The 19,425-nt window shown below is 47.5% G+C and overlaps 2 long non-coding RNA genes across 2 annotated transcripts in view; one reads left to right on the forward strand and one right to left on the reverse strand.

Moving 5' to 3' along the window:
- LOC144303377 (uncharacterized) overlaps positions 1 to 7,710 on the reverse strand; it is a 29,464-nt gene extending 21,754 nt beyond the window's left edge. The window contains exon 1 of the long non-coding RNA XR_013370450.1: positions 6,712 to 7,710. This is a non-coding gene — a long non-coding RNA (uncharacterized LOC144303377). The remainder of the gene's footprint in view (positions 1 to 6,711) is intronic.
- Positions 7,711 to 11,319: 3,609 nt separating this feature from the next.
- Positions 11,320 to 17,440, forward strand: LOC144303378 (uncharacterized). Its single transcript, XR_013370451.1, has 2 exons — positions 11,320 to 11,926; positions 17,125 to 17,440. It is a non-coding gene; the product is annotated as an uncharacterized LOC144303378 (long non-coding RNA).
- The last annotated feature ends 1,985 nt before the right edge of the window (positions 17,441 to 19,425 follow it).

The raw sequence follows: 19,425 nt of genomic DNA on the forward strand, positions 1-19,425 counted from the left end.
TGAAGAGGGACTGAGGGGGAATGCACCGGGGAAACAGCCTTCCTCTACCCTGAGTGAAAAGGCCTGCTCTTCATGTAGTATCTGAACTGAAGCTATTTTTAGGTAGCACAACTGCTATTATGACAGGGCCTCTTCCTGAAGGGGAAGGGTGGGGAGTAGACCTGAGTCATCAGTGGGGTGGTCAGGCTGCACAGGCTGACCCAAGGCTACTCAGGGAAGTCAGACCTATCCCCCTCAAATAACTCTTGGCTTCTGCCTTCCTCAGATAGAGGCCCCAAATAGGGCAGTGGGGCGGGCCACCTGCCCCAGAAAGGATTAGGTCAATCATTGGGTCTGGAGCCTGTCAATCATTGTTGGTCTCCAATGAGCGATGGGCTAGCAGGTCCCTGGGCGGGAACTGAGGACCTATTGAAAAGAGCTGGAATAAATAGATGGAAAGGATGCCTGACCCACCCTTCCTGCTCCCTGCAGGGTTGGCTGACTGAAATTGAGGGTTCAGCTAGGGTTTACTGGGCATGGACTGCATGCGCCCTGCGCTTAGGGGCTTCATGTGTCCCCTTTTATTGAAGTCCTCCAATACTGTCCCCCTTGGGAATGGGGGATTTGCCTCCATTTCAGAGCCAAGGGCATCGAGGCTCCGAAGCTCTGTAGGGACGTGACTGACCCAGCCCCTCGGCATTCCTGACTGAGTCCTGAGCTGATGGACCCAACAGGAAGGGTGATTATTTTCTTTACTGGAAGACAGGGCAAGGCTTCCCAGAGAAGGTGACATTTGAGCTGGCCTCTAAACAATGAGTGGGATTTAGCTCTCTTGTGAGGCAGGGAGAGGGGAGAAGGCAGGCATGTGACACAGAAGGGAGAGAGCATGGACAAAGGCATGGGGATGTGACAATGCATGGCTTGTTTGGAGGTATCAGGTCATGCAGCAGGAGTGGTAGTGCAGAGGGTGGGGCTTGCAGGCCAGGCTAAGAGGTTTGGGCTTTTTGGGGTTCCTGCAGAGTTATGCAGTCCCTAAGCATACAGCCGGAAGTGTGATCATGCAAGGGGCGGGTGGGGTAGCCCACAGCGGAGGAAGGATAGGGGGTGGCCTATCAGGCCCAAAGGAAACCAGGTAGGTTTCCTGCCCTGGAGCATGAGCTCAGACAGTGGCCAGGCCTGGTGGTCCTGCTGTCCCCCACCGGCCCAGCCTCAGTCAGGGCTCTGGGGCCTGGCTCCTTGATCCTGCAGGGTCCCTCTCCTCTGCCCTCTGAGTGCTTTCTCTGTGCCAGCACTGCTGCCTACAGTATTCCCTTAATTCCTAACAGCTACTTGCAAGGTGATTGGCCTGCCTATCTTGAACCAGTCTCTTTCTGGAGCTCTAGCCCAGCCGAGAAGCCCAGCAGCGAGGGACAAGTGGGGGTGCAAAGACTTGGGGGTGGGGGATGCTTATGGGATAGGTGATAACTTGGGGCTTCTGGGGGAATCAGAGGCAAAATACATTCAGCCCTTTCATCTCACTTGAAACACTTCAGACAATTCAGGGGGAAGAAATATGCCTCTTCTCAGGACACTTTATGTGATCTTTCTGAAAAGTGTACTGATTATGCAAACTTTGGTGGCATTGAGGTGACTGGCGCCCCCTAGAGCTGTACAGTGCACAATTTGCACAACTGTGAGCAGCCCTGAAAATAGAGCGAGTTCTCTGGTAATTCTCTTCACTTTCCTGTCCCCTCTCCTCTTTTCCTTATCGTTTCTCACGGAGCCAGGGACCAGGGGGCCATTTCTCACCAGGCAGAGAAAGGGAAGGAAGGGCAGAGACAGAGGAGGAGGAGGGAGAGTGTGAGGGGCAGCAGAGGGCAAGGGCAGGACTTGTTTCGGCTCTTACAAACTGAAACCAAAAGTCCTGGCAGGAGTCAATGTGAAAGGCAGGTCTGCAGCAAAACGCTAAGGTTGCAAAGCTGTGCTGGGGGAGCAAAGTCGCTGTATCTGGGCAGCAGCCCTGGTCAGAGACACTCTGGCCAAAACCTTTTGTTGCTTTACCAGGCCTTGCCCCTCATCCTGACAAGAAGTACACAAGGCAGGAGTCTGTTTTCTCTGAGAATTCAATCAGCCCCGCCAGACATTACAGCGCCCAGCACTGTGGTTAGGATCATTGCCGGAGCAGGGAGTGGGTGCCTACTCAAGCCAGTGAGTCACTTAATGGCCCGAGAGTGGGTGACCCTTAGCTTTGGCTGGAGTTTGTATTTTTGTGGACGTACACACACTCATGAAGCTGGGGCAGGTGGCATCTGTATATGTCTGGCCCTATTTCCCCAAGTTATGCCTTTAAAAAAAAAAAGATTTATTTATTTATTCATGACAGACACAGGGGGGGTGCAGAGGGAGAAGCAGGCCCCACGCAGGGAACCCGATGCAGGACTCGATCCAGGGTCTCCAGGATCACACCCTGGGCCGAAGGTGGTGCTAAACCGTTGGGCCACCGGGGCTGCCCCCAAGTTATGCTTAAGACGTATGAAGTAACATGGATTTTTGTGTCCCACCTGATTGTGAGAGGTCAGTGAGGTACCACCATATTGAATTCTTTGGGGCGCTTGATGCTTTATCCAACAATAAGACAGAATGGTTAACATTTGGACTGTCTTTAAAAATTCAGTTTCTCGAACTGGTGGTGGAAGGGGAGGAGGGCAGGGGGTAGGGGTGACTGGGTGACGGGCACTGAGGGGGGCACTTGATGGGATGAGCACTGGGTGTTATTCTGTATGTTGGCAAATTGAACACCAATAAAAATAAATTTATTATTAAAAAAATAATAATAAAATAAAAATAAAAATTCAGTTTCTAGGGGGATCCCTGGGTGGCTCAGAGGTTTAACGCCTGCCTTTGGCCCAGGGTGTGATCCTGGAGACCCGGGATCGAGTCTCACATCGGGCTCCCTGCATGGAGCCTGCTTCTCCCTCTGCCTGTGTCTCTGCCTCTCTCTCTCTGTATTTCTCATGAATAAACAAAATCTTTAAAAAAAAATTTCAGTTTCTGTGGTTACTATTTCTTGTGGCCTGTATGACTCAACAAGCCAGCTGGATCTCTAAAACTCAGGTGTCACCCCTCCCTGGAGGTTTCCTGGATCCTCTATGTAGGGAAGGATGCTGCTCCTGGAGCACAGTGGCTCCCACCTCCAGACTGGGCAGCCCTTGTGTGCTGAGACTGTGTTTACTTATCTTTGTACTTCTCATGAAGACAGGTGCCTCCCCTCCTCAAGATTGTCAGAGTATAAGCCCCTGACTTCTCCATTTGCTTCCCCAAGGGCTGACATCCACCCCGTGCTGGCCTCACAGCAGCAGGGAAGAAGGGGCAAGTGCAGGGGTAGGAGTAGATGGATGAGTCAGAGTACAGGGGAAACTGGCTCCACCATTTCCTAGCTTGGTGGCCTTGGACAATTTCCATTCCTCTCTGAGCCTCAGTTTCTTCATCTGGAGATAGGGATGATCTATATAGCTGACTTTGACTGAGTACGTACTGCAGATCAGGTATTGTGTTAAGCATATTGCATTCAGTGACTTGTTCAGAAAGTACTTATGAGGGTCTCCAATGTAGGAGGGACACCAGGAAGTCAGCTGAGGGATTGGAGGTTCGGAGAGTTAGGTGACTGCCAAGGTCAGATGCAGATGAGTGCAAGTATATGTACCCCAGAACCCACTCTTTTAACCAGCCATCTGTGCTAAATGGACCCCAGGGGACTTGGGTAGATAGGCCCAAGGAGAGCTCAGCACGGAGCTGGCTCAGGGGAAGTCTACATGGTGGTGCTGTTATCAATGGAGGCCAGGCCTAGCTGGTCCAGAAGGCACTTAGCTGGTATCCAGTGGTTGGGGCAGTAAAAGCCTCACCAAGTGACCCAACAGGATGCCATGGGAGGAGGCCCTCCAAACCAGAATTCTGAAAAATCATGTCAGCAGGAGGTGTCAAGGCTGACAAAGTCCCTGAGGAAGGGCAGGCTCTTCACTTGTGGCCTCAGATGCCCCCACAAGGTCTGGAACCTGAGAGGAAGCCAGTCGAGAGAGTGATGGAAGAAGGAGGAGGTCATATTCAGGTCTGGCTGACCCATGGGGCCCAGGCTGAAGAGCGTGGATCTGGGAGTGCCCCAGAAAGCAGGTCACTAAAGTGGCAACAGTCAACTCACTGGGGCTGCCGCTTGGGATCTGGCTTCGCCTCGGTTCCCAGTGCCTCAGGGGAAGAATCTGGTTCTAACCTCAGACCAAGGACTGGCAGAGAGATGGTTCCAAGTAGAGGGGGCTGAGACTTGCTCAAGGACCCCTCCTGGAAGTGGCTGGGAGACCACTCAGCGTGCCAGAGAAGAGATGGGTCTGCGGCACCCAGAGGGAGAGAGTGTTGAAGGCCAGGCTGGATGGATGCAGGGAACCCACAAGAACCCCAGCAGCCCTGCTAAATCCAAAGCCCAGAAACCTTGAAGCATCCTTGCCTCCTTTTTCTTGCACCACACATCTAATCTGTTAGCAAATCCTGTGGGCTCATGTCTTCCCTACTGCCATCTCAGCCACCTGGGATACTCCAGTAGTCCCCTCACTGGCCTCCCTGTTTTCCCCCCTGTCCCCCCAAAACTGGTTCCACACAGCAGGCAGAGCCATAATGTTAAAGATCAGTCTCTCCTCAGGTGGGGCCTCCAGTGGCCCTGCCTCTCAATCCATACCTCTTTGATACCATGTGCTATTCCTCTTCCCTTCCCTCTGCTCCAGCCACTCCGGCTTCTTGCTTCTCCTCAAAATGTTCAGACAGACCAGGATACCAGCTAAGTGCCTTCTGGACCAGCCAGGCCTGGCCCCCATTGATAACAGCACCACCATATAGACTTCCCCTGAGTCCCTGTATTTCTGTGTTCCAGCAGAATACAGTGCTCAAATTAGGATTATTTGAGGACTATTCACAGAGGCGTGAATGGGATATAAGGAAACCCCAAGGGAGAGTACAATGCCCAGGCCCAGGAGCATGGGGCACCTTTACTACTCCCAGGCTTTCAGGCTGCTAAAAACAGGAAGGAGAGCATTGTGGGAGTGGACCACCTGTCAAGAGCTATGGCCCTGCAGGGAGGGAGCCAGGGGAATGAGCACCTTCCTTTCCTTCCTGGCTTTCCTACATGGGATCCCCACTGGTGAATCAGGCTGGAGGGCAAATGGACATGCCTCAGCAACACTGCCTTCTCTGCTGCTTGCACCCCCAGCCCCCAAGTCCTTTTACCTTGCTCTCTTGTCTTCCATGGCATTTATCTCCTAACATTTTACATTTTCGCCACAGTTATTTTATGTCTACAAGCTCTTGAAGGTCAGGAATTTTGGTCTAGGGCATGCCAAGAACACAGACTGGCACATAGCAGGCGCTCAACAAACAATCCCGGAACAGATGAGTGCCCACTCAGTCTCTCTGGGTGCCTCTGGGCAAGCCTTTGGGCCCCTGCCTGGGTAAGGAGTGGCTGGATGCTGCTGGCTGAGGCTCTGGGATTGGAGAAAAAGCTCTGTGGAGCCAAGGAGGGTTGGGAAGGCAAAGCTGAAGGCCTGTGCTCAGAGCTGCCACTGTACCTGTGGTTCCCAGAGCAGATTCCTGCCTCTCCCCATGGCTGTGATGTTGAGACCAGTAGGACTGTCCTTGGCAAAGGCCTTACTATTTGGTTTCTTGAACAAGGTACCGCTCTGTGAAATCTCCTACCTCATGAATCAGCTCTTTGAGGGAACATCTGGCCCCTCTCCTGGGCCGCTGAGGAATGTTTCCTTTAGGGAAGCCTGAATTCACCCTGCATGGAGCTCCAGAATTGTAGCTTTGGGTTGTGTTCTAGGCATCCCTTGGCCAAGCCTTGTGTTCTCAGGGATTGGCCTCTGCAGGGCCCACTTGACCCCAGGGTGCCCCTTGCTAGGCTCTTGGGCTCCCTCTCCCACAGGTGCCTGGGGTACTGGGTCTCCCTGAGATAGCACAGCCACCCCCTCAATAATCCTCAATGTCCTACAGAAGAGAAGACTCAAAACAAGGTAATGATCAGCCCTGCCCTCCAAATATAAAGTTGCACATTTTCTCTAAGGGGTTTGTCAACTGAAAGCTATTTCAATCCAAATACCAACAAGATTGGGGGGAGGGAGCCTCAGAAAATGATATTAATCTTCCTCTGGAAAAATAAACATTTGAAACTAGCAGGAACATTCTGAAAAGGGAAGGAACACACCACACAAAATCCAAAAATCTTAAAGTAAAAGACTGGTCATTTGAACACGTAAAAAAAAATTTTTTAACCCAAATGGAGAAAATTATCAAAAAACAAAGCCAAAAGGCCACACGCTGGGAAAATAACGCGTAACAGAATGTCAGACAGAGAGCTAATTTCCTTAATATGCACATTTTAGAAGTCAATATGAAAAAGAGGTAACCAAATTTAAAAATGGGCAATTCACAAGGAAAGAAAAATTCTAGATGAACAGTAAATAAATGAACAGTTCTAGATGAACAGTAAATTCCCTCCAGCATTTTGGAGGGCAATTTGGAAACAGTTACTATGGTAACGGTGGGCACAAATTCTTTGACACTTCTCCCATAAAGACAGGGGGTTGGTGATCCCTTCCTTTGAATTTGGGCCTGTCTTTAAATTCTCTGACCAATAAAATCTAGCAGAAGTGATACTATTTTAGTTCCCAGCACATCCCTTAACTTGACCAGCAGATTCTGCTTCCTGCCTCTTACCTGAACCTCCGTGACCTGCCATCACCATGCCATGAGAAGCCCAAACCACATAGGGAAACCCTGGAGGATATGACATCACTCGGAGAAAGAGGTCAAGAAGTGCTGAGGCCTTGTCATGTGAGTGATGAAGCCAGCTCGGCAGAGAAGCAAAGATAAACCATACAGCTGAGCCCTTCTGAATTCCTCACCTACAAAATTGTGAATAAAATAAAACAGTGGTTTTAAGCATTGAGTTTGGGGGTGATTTGTCGTACAGCAACAGATATCTAGAACAGCCATCCAAATTTAAAGTTACCGTTTGACCCAGCAATTTCACTTCAATATGAATCTAACCTACCAAAATGTTTGCACGATGTACAAAAACATCTGACCAAAGAAGTTCACTGCAGCAATGTTTGTAATAGATGGCACAAAACTAGAAACAATCAGTCTGTGCCTCATTAGGGGAAAAGCTAATATACCTAGTTCATGATATATATGGTACCTACTGAAAGCCTGAACCAAGAAAAGGTGCCATTTGCCGTCCTATAAGCCTAGAGTGACATAGAGCGGTTAAGAGCATGAATTCTGAAACTGTAAACCCTGGTTCCACCATCTGTGATCTGTGTGACTTTGGGAAAATTGTTTAACCTCTCTATCCTATCATTTCCTTATCAGTAAATTGAGGATGATAATCCTAGTACTTATTTCAGAGGGCTGTAGTGGGAAATAAATGTGTTAATATTATAAACCTGGCATGGATCTATGCAATATATACTTTAAGATGTGAAGAGCCTGAATTTAAATTGAGTTGGACCAGACTTTTAATATCCTTAAGGGACTGCAAAGCCAAGGCTCTGACAGATTGCCATCCTGAGACAGGCAGGGGAGATTTGACAAAGAGTTGAAGGCAGTGGTAGGAGAATGTTTTTAGAGAAATGGACACATGCTATGCTTCCTGTTCTGTTTCTTGCTATCTCTTAGACATACTTCCTACCTCAGCACTTACAGATCCATTCATTTCTTTCTTTCTTTTTTTTTTTTTTTTTAAGATTCTATTTATTTATTCATGAGAGACACACAGAGAGAGAGAGAGAGAGAGAGAGGCAGAGACACAGGCAGAGGGAGAAGCAGGCTCCATGCACGGAGCCTGATGTGGGACTTGATCCCGGGTCTCCAGGATCACGCCCTGGACCAAAGGCAGGCGCTCAACCGCTGAGCCACCCAGGGATTCCCCCTTTCATTTATTTTTTAACAACTGTTCAGTATCGCCTTGTATGGTTTCATCTCAATTTATTTCACCATCCTCTAATTTTTTTTCCAGATTTATTGAGAAATAACTGACATACATTACTGTTTAAGTTTAAGGCATACAGCATGATGGTTTGATTTACATATATTACAAAATGATTACCAACCCCTACTGGTGGACTCTTGAGTTGTTTCCTGCATTTACAGACAATTTTGCAGCAATTGTCCTTGCACGGCTATTATTTGCCCTAGTACGGCTATTATTTCTGTGGTGTAGATTCTTCCAAATGGAGTTCAGGGTAAAGTATATGTACAATTAAAAAAAAAGATTCTGATAGTCAAATCGTTTCACTATCTGGTCCCATCCCCACTGCATTTGTTTTCACAATTCTACTGTCTCTTCGTATTTATTATTTTTTTTTAGATGGACTTTAGTATCATTTTGCAAAGTATTATCTGGCCTTGTTTTTGAATTGATACAGAGATGAATCAGCCACCATGTCTGTCTTGAAAAATTCAGTCTGGTAGAGATGAGGGGTGCAAAGCGGTATAGCGTTTGGGGCAGTAGCTGTAAAATAGTCACTCCATCAAGGCTAGAGCGCTGGCACAGAAGGCTGGACCCTGGGCTCTGGGAGCCCCCAGGGAAGAGCAGCATTGGGGTCTGAGACAATCAGGGAGGTCTCCATAGAAGTTTCCTGCCTAGCCTTTGCACTGGCTACAGATCATTTTCTAGAACACTGACTCATTGAATTCTCACAGTAGCCCTTAGCATGCGGGAGTATTATTATCTCCACCTTCCAGATGAGGAAACTGAGGCCTGGAGAACAAAAGTCTTGCCCAGCTCCAGCCTCAAACTCTGAACTTCCCCTTTCCTCCCTTCGCTGGGCTTCTGCTCTCATGCCCCCAGCCCCAGCCCCTCCTGCCCCAACCCTGGGCAGCCAGAGCCCCGGGCTATGGGCCCTGCTTCTGGACAGAGGCTGGGAGGCAGACCCCACGGGTCCAGGTGGCACCCCGCCCCCTCCGCCCTGCTCTGCCTCGCCTCCCAGCCCACAGCTCCGGGTCAGCCCCGCCCTCCTCCAGCAAACACCTCCGGGAGATCAGGCCCTTGGAAGTTGGGAGTTGAGCACTTGCCCCGTGCTGCTGTGCATTAAATGCACGCTCCCCTGACGGGCACGCAGAGCCAACTGCCAGCTGTTCGGTGTGAATAGCGTTACTGTATCTGCGCTCGGGGGGGGGCAAGGCCTGAGGCTCTCGGGGGGGCCTTCGGCGAAGGGGAAGGTCAGGGGAGTGGGAACTCCGCCCGCAGTTCACTCCCCACCCCGGTCCTTACACCCCTGCAACTCTGCCCCCTTGCACCCCTTGCCCCCCGGGGGCCAAGTCCTTGCCTGGCGTTCAGCGATCTGCGCCGCCGTTCTGGGGAAAACCTCAGAAAACAGAGCAGCAGGAAGCCGGCGTGGGGGGCCAGCTCCGAGAGACTCGGAGCCCGCGGGAGGGACGCCGCTGCTCCGCGCGGAGCCGCCTCCGAGGCGGGCGGAGCCGGCCTAGCCCAGGTCAGGCCGCAGCTGCCGGGCCGCTCGCTCCGCGGGGTTGCCGTGCGCACACGGGAGGAAATTACGGTACTGGCCGCCCGCAGCTCTGGGCGGCTCTGGCGCCCCCGCGTGCCGGCCTCGAGAACTGCAGCTGGGCCGAGCGGAGCGGCTGCTGCGTGCCTCCCTCGCGTCTGGCTGCTTGCACTGTTTCCTGAGATTTTCCTCCCAAAACGCTTTCTTTCTGGGCGACAGAGAGAGAGCACCCTAGAGTCAGGGTGCCCCAGGGGACGCAGACCGAAGAGACATATTTGGCCTCACCTGGGGGTTGCAGCGCCAGGTGGACCACCCGACGTCGCCTTGGTCTTCAGAAAAGGCACACCTGGATTCCACTCTCAACTCTCCTGTTCGCAGTGTCCCTGGGCGAGTCATTAACCTCTGCGCTTCACTTGCCTTCTCTGTAAAACGGAGCTCAGATTTACTAGTTCTTGCCCCACGGGGTTATCAAGATGATTCAGTAGGGATAGGTGGCAGGTAATAATTACCACCATAATGAGTCACTCATTGTACGCCGCTGACTGCTCTAGGTATTTTGAAATGACCCTATAAAAAAGGATCATCCATAGGTGAAGACATTGAGATTTAGTGATTTGCCCAGAGTCACACAGCTAGAGAGTGGCAGAGCTGGGACTAGACTCAGGAAGACATGAGTACGCAAGTGTTGGGATGTGTAGATGGGGTCTAAGGTTTGACGTTTGGGGGGCGGGCTGAAAAATAAAACAGCCCTGCCTTCCTTTGTGTAGTTAATCAATGTTTTCTTCTTCTAATGAATTATTCATCCTGTCTTAGTACAATACTTTCCTGGGCAGGGAGTAAAGGACCATCCAGGCCTACTTCCTTTTGAACAGATGGGGAGAGACTTCTCCAGGGTCACAGAGTTGGGCAATGCAGAACAAACAAGGTTGGAGCTCACTCTTAGCCCTGTGCTAGGGCTGCTTCCATCTACCTTTCCCTTCTGGGTAAGCAACACTAAAACTACCCATTCCATTAGTGGCACCTCTCCAGGGGCTGTCCACTGGCTACTCCTGACCCTACTTGGTCAGAACCCTCTGCCATTCCCATCTCCAGGCATTCCAGGCCTCTATCCCCTTGAAGGGCTGATGCTCCAAGCAGAGAGACCAGTTCAGCCTCTGGCTTCCAAGAGCTGGCACCTGACCAGTAAATATTTTGCCATTGTGTGTGTGTGTGTCTTTTTTCCTTTTGTTAGAATGGGGCTAACTGGGACATCTGGGTGGCTCAGTTGGTTAATCGTCTGCCTTGGGCTCAGGTCCTGATCCCAGGGGTGGGGTGTGAGGTGGGGGGGGGAGTTCTGGGATAGAACCACATGTTGGGCTCCCTGCTGAGCAGGGAGTCTGTTTCTCCCTCTTCCACTGCCCCCTCCCCTGCTCACGTTCTCTCTCTCTCTCTTTCTCTAAAATAAAATGAAATGAAATGAAATAAAATAAAATAAAATAAAGAATGGGGCTAGTTAGCTGTGGTAGATACACTTGTGGTGAGCATAGCATAACTTTATAAACTGTCTAAACTTGTCCAATCATGATAATGTTCATCTGAAACTAATGTAACATTGTGTGTCAGCTATACTCAACTATACTCAAAAAAAGAAGAAAGAAAGAAAGAAAGAAAGAAAGAAAGAAAGAAAGAAAGAAAAGAAAGAAAGAAAGAAAAAGAGAAAGAGAAAGGAACTAACATATAATGAGTGATTCCCAGTGTCATCTTTGAGTATATAAATCATGGCTATATTTTTCTTTGTATTTTAACCTTTTTTTTTTTTTTGGTAATGAACAAACATTACTTCATGAATAAGACAAGGAATAAAAGTTGTCTTAAAATTGTCTTAAGGCAAATGCCAATAATCATAAAGAAAATGAGCTAGAAATAAGAACAGATTGTTCTCAGGACAATAAAAAAGGAAAATGGCTTTTAAACATAGACAAGAGAACCAGCTTTGCTTGTAATGACAGAAACAAAAATTAAAACTACACTGAGTTACCATTTTTTACCTATCAGATTGGCAAAAATCCGAGTGTGACAGCATGTTCTGTTGGGAAAGCTATGAGGAAACAGGCACTCTCATACATTGCTGATGAAGTGCAAAATAGTACAGATTCTGTGGAAGGGATTTGGCAATCACTAGCAAAATCACATGTACATTTACCCTTTAACACAGCAACCCCACTTCTAAGAATAGATCCCATAGATGCACTGGTTAAAAAAAAAAAAGCCAAATGATACATGCACAAGGCTGTTCATTGTAACTCTATTGTAATAGCTGAAGATTGGATATAGGACATGTGTCCATCAGCAGGGACTGGTCAACTAAGCCACTCAATGAAGGACACGAAACTGCAAAAGGGACAAGGAGGATTGTGACATACCACAGCAGAGAGATCGCCCGGGTGGGTTCTGTGAGTAAAGCAATGTGGGTGTCCACACTAGGCACATCTGCAGAGACAAGATAGAGTAGTGGTTGCTGGGGGCTGTGGTGGTGGCAAAAGTGGGGTGAGAGCTAAAAGGTATGGGGTTTCTTTTTTTAGGTGATGAAAATGTCCTAACATTTAATGGTGATAATAATACAACTCTGAACAATACTAAAAACCACTGAATTGTACACTTACATGTGTGATTTGTATGGTGTCTTATATCTCAATAAAGCTGTTATAAAAAAAAGGTGAGATGAGACAGTTGTGTATGTTATTGTAGGAAATGAAAAAAATATACCTATGTCATGTTACATATACATACGTGTGATTGATTTAAAGAATATAAGGGGAGAAAAAAAAGAATATAAGGGGGGGTGGCCTGGGTGACTCAGCGGTTTAGCGCTGCCTTCAGCCCAGGGTGTGATCCTGGAGACCCCAGATGGAGTCCCACGTCGGGCTCCCTGCATGGAGTCTGCTTCTCCCTCTGCCTTGTGTCTCTGCCTCTCTCTCTGTGTCTTTCATGAATAAATAAATAAAATCTTAAAATAAATACAAAAAATAAAGATTATAAGGGTAAGCAACAAGAAAAGGTTATTGTGTCAGCCAGGATTCAACTGAAGAGCAGAATCACTCTGAGATTACAGGATGGGGGCTTTATTATAGTAATTTGCTTTGTACAATTGTGGAAGGAGCTGGTGAAGACAGTGACTGTAGGGGAGTTGGGGGATCAGAGGAGTCACTGGCCAGTCAATCTTAGAAACTAAGTGTGTCCAGCTGCCTAGATGGAACCACAGGGGTAGTTGCAGGGAGGTGTATAGGAAGCTGTTTTCTCTACATAGAAGATGCCTCAGGACCTGTCTCTGAGCATCTGTGGTCGCCTGGGGCTGCTGTTGGCTAGTAGGGTCATCAGATGGGGAGAAAGGCTAGCTATGAATTAAGAAGAGCAACATCCAGCTGGAAGCTGCTGGTCTATGACAACTGACTGTGACAACCTTCAGAGACTGACCTGACTTTGAAACTATAAATATTTTATATAATTACTAAACAAAATTAACACTTAAAAAAGCAAAAATGAAACAAACCTATGCATTTTCCCCCCCAAACCTATGTATGTTGAGTTGGTAGCAAAACTACAGAGAGGATATATATATTCCAAGTGACTTCAAAACAGTAATGTGATTATATGCCCCTAGTGGAGTATATCCAAATGACAAGAAAAACTTTTTTTTTTTTTTTAAAGTAGGCTTCAGGCCTAGCACAGAGCCCAGTGTGGAGCTTGAACACAAGACCCTCAGGTCAAGGGCAGCCCGGGTGGCTCAGCAGTTTAGCGCCACCTGCAGCCCAGGGCATGATCCTGGAGACCCTGGATCTAGTCCCACGTCGGGCTCCCTGCATGGAGCCTGCTTCTCCCTCTGCCTGTGTCTCTGCCTCTCTCTCTCTCTCTCATGAATAAATAAATAAAATTAAAAAAAAAAAAGACCCTTTGATCAAGACCTGAGCTGAGATTAAGAGTTGGACCAACTGAGCCATCTGGGAGCTGCCCTCCCCCCTTTTTAAGTAAACTCTACACTCAACATGGGGTTCAAACTCACAACCCTGAAAAAATCAAGAGTCACACACTCTACGAACTGAGCCATCCAGGCGCTCCAACAAGACAAACTTTTCAAAATACTTAAGCAGTGTTCAAGAATCACATTGTTGGTTTTTATGTTGGAATTGTTATTCTGAGACTGTTGTGAGTATATTATGGGTAAAGTGAATGAGGAATTATGTTGGAGTTACTGAGAAGTGGGACTTCCAAAGTGGAAGAAAGAAAATACAGATGTAATTTTGATAACGTTAGGTAAAAACCCTGTTGTCTTGAATTTAAGTTTATATTCATTCAGTCAGGAGTATGAACTCATGATGCATTTTATCGGGAAACAAACAAATGAAACATGTCCTAGCTCTATCCACGCGACAGTCCTTGAAATAAGACCAATCCAGTATCAATGATCATCCCTAGAACCCAGATTCTCAACATCTTTCCCACTAAAAGGACCCAAGACTCCCTGGAGAAATGGGTGATTCTAGGTCTGGTGCTGGGAATGTGCTGGCTCAATCTGGAGTATCTTGTCACAACAGAAGCAGGGAAGCTGTTAGACTACTGTGGTTGAGGTAAAAGCCTTTAGGCTCCAGTTTGACCAAAGAGGACATAATTTGAGCCTTGAAAAATAATGCGAATCATTATCTTTAAAGTGGCAGGGAATTCAGGAAAGTTCAGACTGTTAAAAAAGAAAACCACAGGCCCAAGATGGTGTGAGGCCAAGTCGCCAAACAGGAGTTTAATACCTAACCTAAGTGCGCTTTCAACCTCCCTTGGGTCATCAGACACATGGGTTCTCTCCTTGCCTGGAACAATCCTTTCTTTTCTTTCGCTAATAACTTTCTTGTCCCACCCCTCTTCTATAAAAACCTTCCCTTGCACATTCCTCAGGAGCTCCCCTCTACTTGCTAGAGGAGATGCTGATTCTTTTTTTTTTTTTTAAGATTTTATTTATTTATTCATGAGAGACACACACAGAGAGGCAAAGGCATAGGGAGAAGCAGGCTCCCCATTGGGAGCCCGATGTAGGACCAGGCTCTGAGCCAAAGGCAGACCTCAACCACTGAGCTACCCAGGTGCCCTGAGATGCTGATTCTTGAATTGCTTCATAAAGCCAATTAAGTCTTCAGATTTATTTAGGTTTTTTTGTTTGTTTGTTTTTTGTTTTGTTTTTTTTTTTTTTAACAAAACACAGCACAACTTCCTAAAAGCTGTATTTCAGTATCTCTTTCCCCTAAAGATCCACTCATTCTAGTGGGGCCTCCACTTCTCCCAAATCTCTGCTTCTCTTCTAATCAGACTCTTTTTGTATTGCCCAGATGTTCACTGCCCAGCCTGGTTTAACATATAGAATAGTTTTGTCTGTCTACCCTTCCTGCCACTGAGAACTTCCCTATCACCGCAACAGCCCTATTGGGTGCCCACAAGCGCCAGTCATTGCCTTCAGAGGCTGTAAAGACTCATAGTTTAATGATTTTGAGCATGCAAGTGAATATTTATTTGTCTGTTTGCTTGTGATTTACCTCTCCTACTTCTTCTTCTTTTTTTTTTTTTTAAGATTTTATTTATTTATTCATGAGAGATACAGATACAGAGGGGCAGAGACACAGACAGAGGAGAAGCAGGCTCCATGCAGGGAGCCCGACGTGGGACTCAATCCCGGGATCCCGGGTCACACCCTGGGCCAAAGGGAGGTGCCAAACCACTGAGCCACCCAGGGATTCCCCAGAATGAAGATTTAAAAGCCAGTGTTTCCTTTCTTCATGTTACCTGTAGAAAGAACCATTGTTCCAAATTGGGCTGCTCTGAATCCCACCGGGAAAAATTCATGGGGATGAATGGAGCTGGGATGGGGACGAGGATTGCTCTCCCTTGGCAGATGTATAGCAATAAACCATGGTCCTGGGATTCCAGGACCATGCCCTGGCCGAAGGCAGGCACCAAACTGCTGAGCCACTCAGGGATCCCCTTTTATTTATTTATTTATTTATTTATTTATTTATTTATTTTAATATTTATTTATTTATTATTTATGATAGACATAGAGAGAGAGAGAGGCAGAGACACGGGAGGAGGGAGAAGCAGGCTCCATGCCAGGAGCCCGACGCGGGACTCCATCCCGGGACTCCAGGATCGCGCCCTGGGCCAAAGGCAGGCGCTAAACCACTGAGCCACCCAGGGATCCCCCCCTTTTATTTTTTTTAAGTAATCTCTACACATGATGTGGGGCTCGAACTCAGGGCCCCAAGATCAAGAGTCCCAGGCTTCACGGACTGAGCCAGCCAGGTACCCCTTTCCCCACTCCTTTAAGCACTTCTATTCACCATTAAATCACAAAGAGAGGGGAAAGAATGACTGAATCAGTAGAAAATAAGTCTTATTTATTTGAGAGAAAGAGCCCCGGAGCGAGTACCCGAGGTGTGGCCAGGAGAGGCAGAGGGAGAGAGGAAGCAGACACCCCACTGAGTAGGGAGCCTGACTTGGGGCTTGACCCCAGGCCCCTGAGATCGTGACCTGAGCTGAAGGTAGACACCTAACCAACTGAGCCACCCCAGTAGAAGGCAAGTCTTAATGGCACATGACTCCCTAGTTGATGGAAGCCCTGAACTTGTAGGTTTGAAGTCCCAAGTGCCCCAAGCAACATTTGCAAGGTGTCCAGATACTCCTAGATTTTACTCCCAGCTCTGACCTTGCTGGGTTTGGGAGCTGCTCTATTTGGTGGTCTGGGACCATAACACTGCTCTCAGTCGCAAAGAGCTACTCAGAATGGTGCCTAGGGGTCCGAGGTCTGAGCTAAGAAGCCAGTTCACTGAAGCAAAAGGATCAGGACAAAGAGACGATTTTTTTTTTCTCTTAATGTTTTACTCAGAAAAATTTCAAACCTACAGAAAAGTTGAAAGAATAGTACCACATATTAATATTTCTCCATATTTGCCTTATCCAAGGGATAGGAATTCTGTTAAAAAATTATAGAAAATTTCAAATATACACAAAAGTAGAGCAAATAATATACTAGTCTTATACTAGTCTAGTGTTCCCCTTGAGTATAAAATGACAGGGCAATGACTCCTGAGTAGGAACAGATAGACTCAGTGTTATTTGTGTGTTCCAGAATTACAAATTGTGACTGTGCTCTGGAGGCAAAGGCTGCTGTGAGAGGGACAGTGAGGGGTGGCACAACTAACATGAAGCAATGGACACTTAAGCCAGTCAAAAAAGACAAAGAGCGGGATGCCTGGTTGGCTCAGTGGTTGAGCGTCTGCCTTTGGCTCAGGGCGTGATCCCAGAGTCCTGGGATGGAGCCCCTCATCAGGCTCCTTGCATGGAGCCTGCATCTCCTATCCCTACCTCTCTCTCCAAGTCTCTCATGAATAAATAAATAAAATCTTTTTTAAAAAATGACAAAGAGGTAATTGTGGAAATGGAAATGGCAAGTGCAAAGGCCCTGAGGCAGGCCAGAGGAAACTTCATTCTACTGAAGGAACTGTAGCAAGTTTAATTTTGTATTGTTTTTTCCTCCCCCAGGGAGATGACTTCAGCTGCCTTCCTTTGACTCGATCCGTTCTTGATTGATTGATTTGTTGATTAGGTTCTTCTTTCCAGCTTATCTCTTAAAAGACCCTGCCGGCCAAGCATCCAGTGACAGGAGCTGAAACTACCACCCCCTCAAGCAATAAGGACTGCCCTGATGCTGGCAAGCTCCAGTGACTGACCCCAAGACAATGACTGACCTGACCTCTACTGCCCTGCCTACCTGCACGTACCCAGTACCCACTGACCTTTGCCCCACATTTTCCTTATATAAACCAACAAGCATTCTCAGCACTTTGGAGATGGGCTTTGAGATGCTGGTCTAAGGTCTTTTGGGTGTTGGCCTCACTGAAATAAATTCCTTTCTGATTTTATCACCGCTCATTTCTCTGCCTCGGGATTTTGTCAGTGGCCAGTGGCCAAATCTTGGTCTGCTTGGGATCTCTGAAACCAGGTGCCCTTGCACCCTTGCACCCCAGCTGCATGAAGATTGGAAAAGGAAAAAGACATTTGAAATGATGTGCATCATTACTAAGCTACAAAGTTAATAGGCTAACACGATACGTAGAGCTCATAAATGACTATAATTGACATTTCTTCCACAAACAAAAAAGTTTTCCATCCACTTTTCCTCACTTTGATATTTTTCTCATTATTTCTAGGAAGTTTTTTTTTTTTTCTTTTTTAAAAGATTTTATGTATTTGTTCATGAGAAACACAGAGAGAAAGAGAGAGAGAGGCGGAGACACAGGCAGGCTCTATGCAGGGAGCCCAAAGGGGGACTCCATCCCAGGTCTCCAGGATCACACCCTGGGCTGAAGGCGCTAAACCTCTGAGCCACCGGGGCTGCCCTAGTTATTTCTAGTAAGTTTTAAAGTCAATCACATCCCTCTGTCACACACACTCATACAGGTCCTGGAGCCACCCCCACATGGTCTACCCCAAGCCCCAGCACTGCGCTTTCAGGTTCTCTCTCCATCCCTGTCAACTGTGATGGTCTCTGATTTACCTCTTCTTTTCCTGACCCCACTGTCCTTAATGCTAAGGGGATGGAGGCAGCGTGTTACTGTCTTCTTTGAGAATGACCTAGGGATCATCAGATTGAGCAAGTGAGTGATTGAGTGTGTATGGGGGTTGGGGGATGATGTTGAGTGCTGGAGCTGGAGACCCAAAGTGAAAATGGACTCTGCATCCCATCAGCGACAGGAAGAAGGCAGAGCCAGGGTTTGTGTACCCCAAATATCTCCCTCCAAATATCCCCAAAGAGAGAGCCATCTTACTCTCTTTGTGCATATAACCGTGGTTGTTTTAATAAAAATGCAACTTTTCTACCCCCTCCCAGTTATCATGTAAAATTGAAGTCCTCACTGTGGTTTCCTGTGCCCCTCATTCACCACAGTGAATTCCAACATATGAACATGCTAGTTTGAGATGCAAAAAGCAGCAGCTGCTTCATTCTGCTGGCTCAGGCCAATGGATCTCATGGATGGCAGGTGGGCAGTTATGCCAGCCAACTGCTCCCTGGCACCTCTGCATCCATCTGGGAGGCCAAGGCCTAGAGACACTGCCTGCTGTCTGTGGCTTTGACTCCATCAGCATCCTCTCCAGCTGCCAGATGCTCATGCTCTGGCTCTTGAATCAGACCACCTGGGTTAGAACCCTGGCTCTACTACTTACCCATGTGAGGTAGGGAGAGTTATTTACTGTCTCCTGCTTTAGTTCCTCCTCTGTAAAATGGTGCACGTAGGGTGGTTTGGGGGACAACATGAGATAATCCACACAAAATGCTTAGCTTGAGGCTCTTTAAATGTTAGCTATTATCATTATGTTATTTTTCGAAGGCCATCCCAAATACCTCCTCCTCCAGGAAGCCTTGAACTACACTAATGACTGAAAAATGTTTTTCCTTCTTTGATCCCAGAGAAGTAGTAATAGCTCTTTATCTGGGGGTAGAGATGCCTGGGACTCCACTATCCCTAAATCTAAAGGAGTTGTAAATGCCTTAAAGCCAAAAAAAAGCAAAGAAGAGAAGACATGGACCCAGGGGTCTGAAGTGAAACCCATTCTGATGTATAATGTGTATCTTTTTGTTTGTGCCTTTGTAAGCTGTGTTGTCCTGTGTGTGTGCATTTATTGATATTGTGTTACAGGTCTCATGGGTTGTTTTACCTTTTCAGCTTAGCACTGGGCATTTGAATCCCTCTTGTGAATACACCTGGGTGTAGAGGCTGCTTTTAAATAACAGGATTGAGCAATGGAAACCTGAGCAAGGTAAAAGGGCCCACAGCGACCACCGACAGAGCTGAATGCAAACAGACTCATTATGTGACGTACCTCCCTAACGCACCAATGGGGTACT

Source organism: Canis aureus, chromosome 32 (assembly GCF_053574225.1).
Source record: "Canis aureus isolate CA01 chromosome 32, VMU_Caureus_v.1.0, whole genome shotgun sequence".
In the NCBI taxonomy this organism is placed as follows: Eukaryota; Metazoa; Chordata; class Mammalia; order Carnivora; family Canidae; genus Canis; species Canis aureus.